This window comes from Mercenaria mercenaria, chromosome 4 (assembly GCF_021730395.1).
Source record: "Mercenaria mercenaria strain notata chromosome 4, MADL_Memer_1, whole genome shotgun sequence".
Lineage (NCBI taxonomy): Eukaryota > Metazoa > Mollusca > Bivalvia > Venerida > Veneridae > Mercenaria > Mercenaria mercenaria.
In genome coordinates, this window is record NC_069364.1 from 89,589,854 (window position 1) to 89,602,984 (window position 13,131).

Genomic DNA, 13,131 nt, shown 5'->3' on the forward strand with positions numbered 1-13,131 from the left:
ATTTGTTTTTTTAAATTGTAATTTCTAATCCCTTCTTATTTGCAACAGCATTTTTAATTTGATTAATTTGTGTTTTTTTTGGTTAATAGTAAAGGAAAGTTTTCCTGTAATTGTTCCATGTTTTAATCTAAAAGTATGGTGGAATTTTGTTGTTGTAGGGCTCGGGCTAATTTTTCTTCATTGTCCATCTGTTCGGTTAACTTTATATTCAATATAATTTGATGACATTTATATCTAATTTATATTTATTTTTTTAAACAAAACAATTCATTTCCATAGTATTATTTCAACTGTTTCCCTCATATAATACAATTGCGAAAACACGGACATGTGCTGCGCCGAAAGCATTTAATTAGCTGTTATGTTAATGTGTGTAGGATCTTCTGTTATTGCTTCCTTTTTATATTCCAAGTTAAAATGAACAAATCCAAACAAACTTTGAAAATTTTGATCTAATTTAGCAGACTTCCAGTAGTCTTATTATTTTGTTTATAATAATAATTAATTACATCAATCATAAATTCTTGATATACCTTGTGTATTCCTGTTTTCGGATAAAAAACACCATTACCAACTTCAAGACGACAAGAGCTCAAATACAATTTTTAATCATCTGCTGCATCAAACTTTAAATGTATCCTAAAATGTGGATTCCGTCTTGTGGCATACTTTTATCAGGTGTTGGAAATAAACAAATACACGTTGTGGATTTGCGATTCCAGCTGTTATTCTATAAGTTAATTCCGTCTGTCGTGTATCAGTTGATGTGTTATCAATTCCCTAAGGTATACCATCTTTGCTTTTTTAAATCTTTCAGTAGCACTTAGTCAAACCCCAAAGTCATCTAAAAACCAACGTGGAACCCATAGAATTAATTTTGTTATAAAAACAATTACTCTACCAGCATAAGCAGCATTAGCTCTAAAAATTAATTCATACATCATCTGTCAGCTGCAGTGTTATTTGAATTTGACTTGAGGTAAAATATTAGTTTCTAAAACCCTAGAAAAAATGAATAATTATTTATATGGAATTTAGTGTTTACCTCTTTACCGACCTTTCGATTAATGTATTTTCTCCTTGATGCAAACCCCGAATTATATCTTTAGCTGCGGTTTTTCTGCTCTCAAGCAGTATCATTTATATCTAAATAATAATTCATTTGTTCCAGTTGATTTTGCATAATCTTCAGATAGTTCAAACCAAACTCTTTACAATTATTACTTTGTATAAATTATACAGTCCAATAAACAATTTTTCCATTTTGTTTTAACCACTAACTGACAATAATGAAGCTGCATTTATTAATTAAAGCAAATTTTGGATCTCCAACATCATAATTATTACCATCAAGCAAGCTATTTAACTTTAAAACTTACTTCAAATAACCATAAACCAATCAAAAAATGAACTTCTATCATTAATTGTAAAGTGATATCCGTTTTTTTTTTTGTTGCTCAAACATTATTCCCAAGACAGATATTAATGGTGTATCTAATTGAATAGATTTAAGTCATATCTTCACAATATTGTTTGTCTAACATGTATATATTAATATTATTTTATTTTTTATTTTATTTTTATTTTGGATTATTTATAAATTAATCTGTTAATACGTTTTGGTTGGCTAAATGCCAGGCACACTAAAGCTCCAGATCTGACAATATTCTATTTATCTCAGTGTATATCCTCCTCATTATCATTATTTTTTATTATTATTTTTATTATTATTCTTTTCTTGTAATTCCCTTAAGCATATTAAATTACCAACAGACGGAGCAGGTTTTCTTTTTCAATTTTTTCACAATTTTAGACGCAGCTATTTTCCAACTTCTGTTCCAACCTTTTTGTTCCACTTTCAAGTGCACCTGCTTTTCCTGCTGTTTCCCAAAGCTTTTTTCCGGCTGTGCTAATTGAGGATTGAATTAATTTCGTTAAATGTCAACCATAAAACCTGTTCCGTGTACGATTTCTTCTCCTGTGTGGAGCATCAACATAAATAAAATTATTCCATTATTTTATCATAAACTTTCTTGTAACATTATATAAAACTAAATTAAAAATTTCAAATTCTTTTAAATTATGTAAAACTTGTTTCAACCTCCTTAAAATTAATTATTCTTCAAATACATCTGTAATATATATTCTAATTGAATTTATAATATATTTATTAATTTCAGAATATCCAACTCTTGTGGTTCTTTTGTAAATGGACAGCTCTTGTTAAATCTGCAGTACTTAAGCAAAGATAATATCACTGAAATTACCATCAACAAGTGATTATCATAAGCGAACCACAATGAATGTAAATTGATCAACAGAGTTATTATATTTGGTGTGTATTCCCTAAAAATTAATTTTTGACCCATTCAGTATTGTCTAATTTTTTTTCTCCAATCCAAGCAAAGTATGAAAAATTGATATTTCCAAATCCAACTTAAAATTATCTGTAAATTGAAATCAAATCTTAAAACTACTTAAATCAAATTCCAAACTTATTGAGCAATTTCGGAGTTATCAAATCATAATCATCATCTACTTTATTCATGTTTCCCTAATATAAATTTATTAATATCTGTGTAACAGTAAGAACCATTTGTAAATATTAATATTTTATTCCAATCCTTACCATTATGATTAACGAATTCTTTTAATTGTCATATCACACTATATTAATGCCAAGAATGGTCATAGTGTTAATTACTATCCCAAACCAACAACATAAGTTTTATTTTTATCTAAAATTAAAGAACGACAAAATCTGATTGTATCAACCTCGTGAGTATTTTTGTTATTATCTTTAACTGTTTCAGAACTTAATACTATTTTGTCCCATTTAAATATAATAAAATTTAAATCGAGAAAAAAAAAATTTTATAAAACATTTCATTTGTTCTGGTAACAATGTTTTCAGTTTTAATATTTTCATCAATTATCTAATACCTTCATTTTTAGTATCTTCATTATTATTTTCCAGCATAATGAACCACAAATTAACTCCAAGTCATTAACCAATTCTTTTGGAATTACATGGACAAACGCCATAACTTGACCCCTAATTACTTTTTTAAATTTCATAGATCTTTATTTGATAGTATTCCTGACTTTTCTGTTAATTCGTTAAATATTTTTGCTTGAATGAATTGAATGCTTTTTCTTATTGTTATCATCATTTATTAATCAAATCAATTAAAAATCAATCATCTACCTTAGTGTTAATGACTTCTTTTCTACTTCATTTCCGTTATTCTATCCTTAGCAATTAATTTGTTTTGACCATAAAGTTTTAATTAAGTTTATTAATTAAATTACCATATTGTCCATTGGTAAACTATATGGGTTATGAATGTTGTATTATTCCTTTTCCTTTTTATATATTACGATCCGTACAAGAAAATAATTTAAACCGGTCTTTGGTACTTTAATATTCGCCTTGTTTACGTTTTAAATTCTTTTGCTTAGTCTTGCTTATTTGGATCTTCTTGAATCCTTGACTTGCTTGATTTGGACCATTTTAATTTTTTATATCTTCATAACATCATTTATTGTGTCTTTACGATTGTCTTTATGTAATATCAGATCAAGTATATCTGCATGTAAAAAAGTCAAACATTTAGACGGTTTGGAAATATTTAGATATTCTTTTAAAACATCATTATCCACAAAAGCATCCAAATCTACTGTATGTATTTTTTTTTCTTTTGGTCTTGCTCCCAATTCTTCTTCTAATTCTTCAAACACATCATCTTCACCATCCAAACCCATATGATCTTTCGGTGGTATTAATCTATTTGTCCTCGCTCTCGGAATATTTTCTTCCAAACCCATAGTATCGCTTCCGGCGGTAATGGTTGTAATGGTTGGTAGTCCCGGAGGGTTGTTCTTCCCGTTATCTCTGCCAATTTTTGTTGTGTTCTACGTCTTTTATTTTATCAACAAAACTTTTTGGAAGTAACGCTAAGTGCTCCTTAATTCCAGGTAATGCTTTTAACTGAACTAGATAATTGTTCTTTTTGACTTTCTAATTTGTTCAGTAATTGGCTTAAAAATTTCATGTACATTTCCCGATTTGTACTTTTCTTATTTTTTCTCATCATTATTTCTTCTTCTAAGATCTCTCCATCTTTTGCCAACTAATTTTTTTTCTTATTCTATTTCATAGTTTCCGATTGCATTTAATATAAAATAAAAAGTAATATAATGTAAAAATAATGTAAAAATACAGCTCGTACAGATAATGTAAATATTGTAAAATAAGTGTAATATTATATCAATGGAAATTCCAATTATGATACAAAAAAATGATAAATCCAATAACATTCAAACAATTTTATCATTTTATGCCAGATTCTGTTTTAGAATGTTAATATGTGGACATCTTCTGGATCGAAAAAACAAATACATTAATGCAATATACTTCGAAAACCTCTTATATATTATGATAAATTATACTTATATGCTAAAAACCTAGAACAATCTAAATTTTCAAGATTTAATTAACAACTTAAATCAAATTGCAAAAAAGATTAAATTAGATCCAAATGAAATACTTGAATATTCAGCTGATCCCGACCAAATTGAACCTTGTGAGAATCTTGAATCAAAAAAACAAAAAGTAGTAATATTTGATGATTTTGTATGTGAAGATAAAAAGTTAAAAATAAAATAACAAATACTTTATCAAGGACGTCACAAAAACTGTTGTGTTATTTATTTAAGTCAGTCTTACTATAAAACACCAAAAGATATTCGAATTAACTGTTCACATTATTTTTTTGAAAGTCCAGGTAAAATGGAAAAAAATTGGGATTTGTGATGAACAAAATTTGATCGTGATACTTTTGCTAATGCAACAAATCAAAAATATGATTTCTTATATATTGAAAAACCCAAAGGAAGTTTTTAAGAAAAACTTTACTGGTAAAAATAATAATTATTTAATGGGGTTTTTTAATGATTGTTAAAACAAATTAATCAACCTGACAGTATAAGAAAGTTAATTTGATTTTTGGATTTAAGTGATTATGCTACTAAAAACAATCAAAAAGCTTAAAAAAGGAAACGGAATTCGTATCTTCCCCAAATAAGGAACTTGTAACACAATGAACGGGAGCATTAGATATGGGAGGGTAATGAAATAATCAACCTAGGAAATCCAGATAACCCAACGATGCATTTTTCAAGACGGTTTGTGATAAAAATTCAAAGTGTAATAGATGACTATAAACTTGAAGACATCAAAAGTATAAAACAAACACTAGAAGAAGAAGTAAAAAATTTATGAAGAATTAACAAAAGATTTTTAAAAAGAATTCATTATTAATTAATAAATTACAAGGTAAATTGAAGAAGAAAGGGAAAGCTATGACTGATTCTATTAAAGAACTTGAAGAGAAATCTGATTTGCCCAGATGACAATATAAAAGAAGTATTTCGAGTAAATTTTAAAACATTTTATTCACTCAATTTCAAGAATTAAAAATAGTATGATTAAACATGAAGAACTAAAAGACAAGATTATTGAAGCTGAGAAAAAGTTACAAAATATGTATCAGTTAGTAATCAGAACAGAAAATAAATAAACTAAATACGGGAAATGGCAAAAGGGAATCAAGATTTACCGATACATTTTCAAATAAATTTGCAGAATAAAAAATCGAATTGGAAAAGGCAGCTTCACAAAGAGGTGAGATCTGATACAGCATTAGATAACCTAAAAAAGAAATTAATTCTAAAATAGATGACTTTAAAAACAAATTCGAAATTGGATTGTATTGTTGACAACCGTCACAATTTAAAATTTGCAGAATTAAGTAAATTACAAAAAAATTACAAGAAGATATTAAGAATTTAATGATCAAATTAAAAATAACAAATGATTTGGACTTGTAGTTGAAATATCAGAAAACCCAGAAGAAGCAATTAAGATAATTAATGATAAAATTAATGATAAAATTAAAAAATAACAAATGATTTGGATCTTAGTTAAAAATATCAGCTAAACAAGGAGAACAATCACTGTAATACCCAAGTTTTTACTGCTATTACTAAAGCAATAACCGCTAATGTCGAAGAAATTACCACTAATACCCAAAAAATTACAAAGTAAAAAATGTTTTCTTAAAACAAGAAACACAATTAGCTAGAACAAAGAATACTGTTGACAATTTGTCTCTTCTGAATTTGCCACAACAAAACGAGTTGATGATTTAGCTGAAATAATTCTTAAACTTAAAAAGAAAGACGGGAAAATAGAAGAAACTAAAAAAAAAGTAAAACATGAAGTGTTTCTCTTTGAATACTAAATAAAAGTTTTTATGATTACGTAAAAATGAAAAGTTTTTTAAAACCGTCATGGTGCTTGGATATATTCAACTTATGAAGATCTGGGCGGTCGGGGCTATTTAATATATTTTCAATTAAGACCTGGAATTATCGTAGATTATAAAGATTTTAAAAAACCCCAAAACAAGAATATAAAATAGATGTACTAGATGTGACTGAAGGGTGTGTTTATAGTCAAAAAAAACTGGAATTTAATAATAGATATTAATATTTTTTTAAAACGGGGCCAGGCCCATAGGTGAACCCAGATAACCGATTAAAAGCCCAATATCCATTTTATATTTAGGTGGGTGGAATGATAGGTTTCGGGATGGTATTGATGACTATTTTTGGAAAATTTTTAGCAGAAATATATAAATATAGCAGCTGAGGCAGCTGAGGACTTTGACACTGATCAGTTAATATCTATGTATAAGAAAAAAATTAAAATTTATTTAAACAAGGGACAATGTTTGACATTCATCCTTATAACGATTCAACATCTACAGAAGTAACATTTTCACTTATGAAGGATAGTTACATTAGTTCTACAAAATCGGATGAATCTATACCGGATGGACGTCCCGATATAAGCAAACTTTTGAATTAAAAGTTTAATTAAAGTTTTAATTACTATGTGGTACCCTGATAATATACTTACTAATTCAAAATAAAAATCAAGACCAGAGGCTTTGTACATTTTATAAATAAAAATAATTTTTTAAACGTTTAATTCTTTTTTTACTAAATGCTTTAAAAATAATTTGTTAAAATCTGGTTTTTTTAATTGGCCAGCTTTGGTCGGTTTAGGTCAAGGGTTAAAATTAAGTTGGGTCAAAAGTGTTCTCGCACCCCCATATATATAACTACTTACTTCCATTTGCATAAATTAAAAATGGAATACATATGGTAACTGACTAAAAGCTTATTCTGTTATTTATTCATACTCATTACTTACCATTTTCCCTGATTTCGCAGTAAACAGCTAAATGCCATTCATAATTGAGGTAAAATACATCAAGAAAAATATCTAATAGGCAATAACACAGCAAACTGTATTTTCGGAAATTTTTTGATTAACAAGTGGCTATGTTGTTTAATGAAACTCTGGCGAGCATAAGGTAAAGATGGAATGGAGGATCTGTGCATTAACTTGTCAGAAGCTGAAATAAGCTTACTCATCGAGAAAATTACCCGCGGTGCTTGTGACAGTAAATATTTAAACTAGTATTGACTATTTTGGATGTCATGTCAAAATTCGAGATGTTTCCTTCGAATTGTTTACAAACGAACACGAATATAGTGATATCGGTCTTTACTTTCAAACAAAATAGGTTAGATTTAATGATTAGCATTATATAAAAATACAGCTTTGACCAATCGTTTTAAACAAAAATATATGGACAATTATGTAATCTGTATTTGAGCCGTGCCATGAGAAAACCAACATAGTGGGTTTGCGACCAGCATGGATCCAGACCAGCCTGCGAATCCGCGCAGTCTGGTCAGGCTCTATGCTGTTCGCTTTTAAAGCCTACTGCAATAAGAAAAACCGTTAGCGAACAGCATGGATCCTGACCAGACTGCGCGGATGCGCAGGCTGGTCTGGATCCATGCTGGTCGCAAACCCAATATGTTGGTTTTCCCATGGCACGGCTCATTTGTTTTCTATATACACATATCTAGAATTTGAACCTGGAATTTGTGAGTTGTATACGCTACTCCATCTCAGAATTGTTTACGATACGAGTAAACTATCAGATAATTATTTCTTCCCTTGATTTGTATCAGAAACTCAAATTGAAAGACATTGTACAGTAAGGGAAGCTAAACGACGGCATGAACCTTATATTTACAATAGTTAGTCTATTTCGTGCAAGCCTCTGTTAGTGGTTTGTATCAACGATTGCCGTACCCACTCGACAAAATACGGTGTTGTCTGTTTACATATGGTTTATATCATGCGAGCTAAATGTGAATCCTTTCGCACGTGGTAAAAGTTCATCCGTGTATAAAAAATAATTGGAAAACGTAGTACCTGTGAAAATATATACAATTATCAACATATGTTTCCTTTATAGAAACCTCTTATCAATCAAATGTTGATATGTCTGCTCAAATGTTAGTTTGTCTTCTTAGCCTGACAAAATAATCAGTGCTGCCAGCAACATGTTTAAAAGTAGGAAGCATATTTGGAACAATTTCTCTAATTCTGCATATTTTGATTTTAGAATTCGTCGTTATGAGAAACCGCAATGGCCCTATGACTTTCTGCTATTTTGTGATATCAATTATTAACAGATTTCAGAGCCACTGCTGTTCTGCCCGGGTACATCTTCTGCAGTGAATAATTCATCTGAAATATCGACACTCCATGTGAAATATCGACACTTCTCTCAGTTTTGATACATCGTAATTACATCTACATCGTTGTGAGACGAATCCATTGCCACAGCTCGCTGTATAATTCTACGGCGTCAGTAACTCTGGTACAATTAACACACTGTATGAGGAATTTACTCGGCAGTAAACAGCTTGTGTGTTGTAGCGTGTTGTATTTCGTTCGAACTGATTAAGCACAACTGCACATTAGATGGTTCCTTACCAAAGGTGCCACCGAATCCTTTGAAAAGTTCCTACCTACCTCATAACAAGACTTCTGTACTTTGTTACAGAGGGACATTCCTGATATCATTCTGGGCAAACTGCAGCATGTCCACAATACTGCAGCTAGCGTTAGTACCAAGATGTACCGTTATATTCATATTTATCCGATAGTAAAGAAGATCCAGTGTTTATTGCTCACGTACATGTATGAAGTACAGTGAAAAATTCTTATCCATTCCTGTCTAAAGCAACATGACCCTTCCCAGGGCAATATCAACATATGGCAAATCTTGAAAATACTGCGCAATTAGTTAAAGGTGTTATATTAATGTGGTTTTGGTAATTATTGCAACATAGCTGAATAGCTTTTTACATAAACTTTGACTCGTTTGGCGGTCCTAAAATCCACTGTGATAAGAGGCAAGTGAAAAAGTCTTAACAACTGCAACGAGTCCCATGACAAACATCCCACGGACGAACGCTACCCATGGGACTCGAATCCTCGACCTCCCTATCCCGAGGCGGACGCCTTAACCACTGAGCCACAGTGACCGGTTGTATATAATATACCGGAAAGCAGGTTAGAGAAACAAGATGTCGATATTAATGTTAACACGACGAAGAGAGTATGTACCCACAGAGAAGTTTCATGAGGTCGTAGCCTTAAGTGGCAGGGGCCAGTTACGCATTTGGCCCGGGTACGTTTTTTAAATAAAATAGATAGATGTGCTTTCAGGCATTAAAATTCAACTGGTTATTTCTGATGTTTATGAACTAAGGATTCCTGCGAACGAGTAATTTTGTGTAAAATAAATATGTGCTTGAATTTGATTTTCCCAGCTCGTGTAGACGGCAGGGTCTAAATCTTACCTGAGTAACGGAAAATCAGACGAAATAGAAAAGGTCATCCATCCATCCGATTCAAACTCAAATTTGCGGAAAAAGTAAACAGTTAAGGACACTTTTCTTCCCACCATTATTGTCGTCTGGTCACATGCTTTAAAAATATACATTCGTTTTAGGTCAGTCATTTGCAGATAATACGGTACAGGTCGCGCAAGGTGTGTATTTAGTGTCCTGAAACTGACGTTTTACTCATTTTTATCACAAAAGCAACAGAATCGGCAGGCTGAAAATGTCACATAATTAAGTGCTAAGTATATGCAATACATCCGCTCAACAATTGCCTCGAATTTATCAAAATTGTTTTTTTTTTATGATTTTTTTTCGCACTGGTATCAGCGCAGATATGTGGAATTTTCAAATATACTGTCCCTTGTCCCCATTAGTGGGTTGTTTCATATGACGTATAAATAGCTCACCATGATTAAACTAGTTTTAAATCTATTCTGCTATAAACTATAATATAAGTTCTGATGTTTTATATGTGATATAGCTGGTCGTAGGTTTGCCGAAAAAAAGTATTAATTTATTTATCGCAAAATATATAAAGTGGCAGGGGCCAGTTACGCATTTGGCCCGGGTACGTTTTTTAAATAAAGTAGATAGATGTGATTTACAGGCATATATATTCAACTGGTTATTTATGATTTTTATAAAACTAAGGATTCCTGCGAACGAGTAATTATTGTGTAAAATAAATATGTGCTTGAATCGATTTCCCTAGCTCCGTGTAGACGGCCGGGTCTAAAATCTTACCTGAGGTAACGAAAGTCAGACGATACGGAAACGGTCATCCATCCATCCAGATTCAGCTCAAATTTGCGGAAAAAGTAAACAGTTAAGAGACACTTTTCTTCCCACCACTATTGTCGTCTGGTCGCATGCTTTAAAAATATACATGTGTTTTAGTCAGTCATTGAGATATATGGTTCAGGTCGCGCAAGGTGTGCTTTTGAGCCATTTTTGCCTCAAAATTTAGTGTCCTGAAACAGCGTTTTAAATCATTTTTATCACAGAAGCAACAGAATCGGCAGGCTGAAAAATTTTCACATAATGAGTGCTAAGTATATGCAATAATCTGCTCAACACTTGCCTTGAATTTATCAAAATTGGATTTTTTATGACTTTTTTTTTATCTCACTGGTACCAGCGCAGATATGTGGAATTTTCAAATCTACTGTCCCTTGCCCCCATAAATATTCGTCAACTAGGGAATCAAGTATAAATACCGTATTAATACGATTAGAAGCAACGGCTAGTTACATTAAATTCAGCATACTTTTATCTGCACGCAAAGTTTGACTTCTAGCTGTGAAAGCCCACGTGGAAAGATACTGCGATAAAGTATACGAAAACTCCTGTTAACACTTATTTTGGTCGATTAAAAATTCTGGCGAAATCCTGGATAAGTGTAAAATTAATAATTACAAGGTATCTACAGTCAGTACATACAATTTTTGTACTTTGTATACCACTTTACCCCATAAGTTAATAAATGACAAACTAACTGCCCTAATTCAAAAGACTTTTGCCAGAGAGAATGCTACATTTCTCGCTTACAATTTTGATAAAGCTTTTTATACTAGCAATATTATTAAACATTATACAGTGTGGACCTGTGACGAAGTTTGTAAAGCCCTTTCCTTTTTATTGAACAACATTTACATCAGGTTTGGGAATGCAGTTTTTAGACAAGTAGTTGGTATTCCCATGGGAACAAATTGTGCACCCCTTGTCGCAGATTTGGTTTTATAATGAGACTTTATGTTGAGCCTTTCTCCAGATACGCAGAGAGATATTATATCTGCATTTCATAATACATCACGCTATCTGGATGATATTCTTATTATGGATAATCCGTTTTTTGGTCAATTGATGGGTACTATTTATCCTAGGGAGCTTCAGTTAATTAAAACTAATAATCCGGATACTGATGCTTCATTTTTAGATTTACATCTCTCTATTTATGACAATATTATACATACCAAAATTTATGACAAGAGGGATGATTTTAATTTTAGTATTGTAAATTTTCCCCATTTGGATGGGGATGTACTTCAGGCTACATCTTACGGGGTATATATTTCTCAATTAATTCGGTTTGCCAGAGCGTGTAGTCATGCCAAGCATTTCAATGAGCGTAATCAATGTATTACAGGTAAACTTCTTCAGCAAGGCTACCGTTATTACAAATTGCGTAAATATTTTGCTAAATTTTACTATCGTAATTCTGATTTAGTTTTAAAATTCAATAGTAACTTAAAGACACTTCTGCGAGAAGGTATTTCTAAACCCGTTTTTTATGGGGACGTGGTTTACAAACTTCGTAAGATCTTGGGTCATGGTAATTTTCCAAATGTATTTGGTAAAACTATAAAACGTTTTATTAAAAGAGGTTACGACCCAACTGTTTTGAGACATACCGCATGTTTAGTGTTCAACCCGTTTACAGTTGGACACTACGCTTTCCTCTTTGATTGTGACTGACGGAAGAGGGGGAGGACTCTATGATAAGCAGTTTTTAAATCCTATCAGGACTGAACTGTTTTGATATCTGTCTTCTGGCCTGTTTCGTCGGGCCCTTAAGGGTGTTTCTCTTGTTGCTCTGTCTTCTGAAAAGGCATTGAGTACATACGTGTTTGGTTCTAAAGGTTTGCTTTTTATATATTTATACACGAGCATTTTTGTGTTTTACATGCCATGCCTTTTTGTTTCCATTACTTGTGTTAGAGATTCACCTGGAGGGGATTACTTTTATTTACACTGTCCCGTGTCTTTGGAACATGGTGGGGGGGGGGGGGGGGTAAGAGTGCGGTTGAGTGCGCACCTTAAACCGGTTTAAGCTCCCCAGTGGTGTTTTTCCACTGACCGTTCCAAGGCGGTGCCCCACTGTGTTCCTTTGCTTGTTCGTTTTGTCCTAATGTGCTGGCTTTGTGTGTGCGCGTGTATGTGTGTGTGTGTTTATGGTGTATTGGCTTTGTGTGTGTGCGCGTGTATGTGTGTGTGTGTGTGTGTGTGTGTGTGTGTGTGTGTGTGTGCGGGTGGTGTGCACGTCTGCGTGCTGTAGGTTTCATTTTGGGGAGGCTGCGTTTTGGTGCGTGGGATTCCCTGTTTGATAAAGACAAGTGTAGATTTCCCGAAGCGTAGAGCACCCAAAACACAGACTTAGAGCCATGCATAACAAAGTAGGCCCACAGCAAAAGAAGCTGTAACGGAAAATTGTTGCAGACGTGTTGTTTCATAATCCAACAACAAGTACATTATTGATATATGTAAAATACAGAAAATGGGGATTGG